This window comes from Suncus etruscus, chromosome 5 (assembly GCF_024139225.1).
Source record: "Suncus etruscus isolate mSunEtr1 chromosome 5, mSunEtr1.pri.cur, whole genome shotgun sequence".
Classification (NCBI taxonomy): domain Eukaryota; kingdom Metazoa; phylum Chordata; class Mammalia; order Eulipotyphla; family Soricidae; genus Suncus; species Suncus etruscus.
Genome location: NC_064852.1, coordinates 73338863 through 73340931, shown reverse-complemented (window position 1 = coordinate 73340931; position 2069 = coordinate 73338863). Strand labels below are relative to the sequence as shown.

The 2069-nt window shown below is 30.5% G+C and overlaps 1 pseudogene; it reads left to right on the top strand.

Moving 5' to 3' along the window:
• Window positions 1-468: 468 nt before the first annotated feature.
• LOC126009902 (uncharacterized) lies at window positions 469-565 on the top strand (annotated as a pseudogene).
• The last annotated feature ends 1504 nt before the right edge of the window (window positions 566-2069 follow it).

Below are 2069 nucleotides of genomic sequence, written 5' to 3'. Positions count from 1 at the left end.
ACAGCCAGGAGTAACCCCTAAGCACCGCCGGGTGTGACCCAAAACCAAAAAAAAAAAATTAAAATAGCAGTTTTCATTTATTAGATAAGAGTATAGAGATGGGAATTACCCTGATTTTATGTTAATATGTACCTAAAATATTATTGTCAATGCTATGTAGGCCACAATGATTAACATAATAATTATATTTAAAAAAGAGTATAGAGATAAATACCAGTTGAAACCAATTTTTCAAATATTGGTGATTGCTACTGAAGGTTTTTTTCTTGTTTTGCCTTATTTTGTTTAAAGTAGAAAACTTACTCAAAGATATCTCAAATTAAATGTATATCTAAATGATTATAGTAAAACTTCTCTGGTGGTACTGTTGGATCTGATTAATCAGAGTCCTCCATTGGTTAGGCATCTACTAGGAAACCTATAAAAAAAAAGCCAGAAGATGAGTCAAGAAAATAAAAGAATGTCAATGTTCACTTGGTAGCACCTTTACTAAAATTGGAACAATACAAAATTATCATGACCTCTGTGCAAGAATGAGATGTGAATTCACATTTTAAATATGTTTTCTTCCAAAAAAATTAATGGGGAAGCAATAAATTTCACCAAAAAAGAGGACAATGAATTAAAGAAATGTCAGTCCTAAAGTTTCATTGTTATACTTAATGGTATATAATCCTAGGTATGTGGTTTACAAAACATTAGCTTTCTATTGCCTGATAATAAATTAATCTATTGGTGTCCCAACATAATTATTATTATATAAAGGTAGGGTCAAATATCTCATTCATATTTAAATGATGTTATACTATTATAAGAATTCAGAAAAGGCAGTCATTGAGAAAAGTGACACGTAAGAGTCCTACGTAATTTAAGGGGGGAAAATTAGAACACAAACACCCAGAAAAATTTATAAAGCAGAAATTTTAAGATACTCAGGGTTGAAGCCCAAAGTCCAGTCTTACATCAGAAATTGTAAGAACATTTTTGGCAAGTTAATTTGAACCTCAAACTCTTATTATCTAAAGTTGCTTTAGCTATATAGAGTAATTGCATCTTGTTTCCTAATGTTTGTCTTAGCTTTCTTATGACCCACTGATCCATTGATTCTGCCCCACAGGCTGCTGACTTCAGTTTCCATTGAAGAGCATGCTGGGATAAAGGCTTTGTTTCCTCAACTCTACCAATAGAGTGATGTTATCCTGGAAAATCAGATTTCTAGGTACTTCAAGTTTCCTGTGGCAGCAGTTAATTATCCAACCAGAACTTTTATATTTCTAGGAGAATTACCTACAAGCTTTGGAGTCCCTGCAATGCTCTTGTGAATCATATTTGAAAACAAGCTTTGTCAAACAGCAGGGTCCGTCTGAATGTAGGTCAGAAATAGAAAATCTTTCAAAAGATTAACAGCAACTGGTAAAAGACAAGACAGTATCAAATTTATTTACAACCCCTTTGCTTCTTTGTAAAACTCATTAAGAGCACCACTGTTGCTAAAATCTACTGAATTTTAAGAACTTGTGTGACTTATAAAATATATCTTTTATTCCAGTCTTCCATTCACCTGAAAAATTATAAATATTGCATTCCTTAGTTATTAGGATCCAAAATAATGTGTAATAGAATATAAAAAATTTTATATGCCTCTATCATACTATAAGGAATTTTATAAGCATATAATTATTTTTAAAGCAACAAAGTAATGTTCTATGAAGTTTGGCATGAAAGTTAACTTAAATCAAGCAACTTCCAAGACAATAATGATATACATGAATCAATAAAAATTTGTAGCTTGTTAAAGAATTTCCTTGTAACTTTTTCTTGAAAAAGTATCCTTGAAAAGATATAAGCAAAAGAACTGAGTAGCAAGAGCCCATTCACTTAAATATATAAATCAATATAATCCTACAATTTACCAAGGGGAAGTGTTTATTTCTTTAGTTTTAAACATAGCTAGCTATTTTAGTTCTTTTGATTGTTCTTTATAAGCAGAAAGATAAACTGGTCTTTACTTAATACTAGTTATGAGTAACATATATCTCTCTCTATTCTTTACAAGTGTATAATTGTTT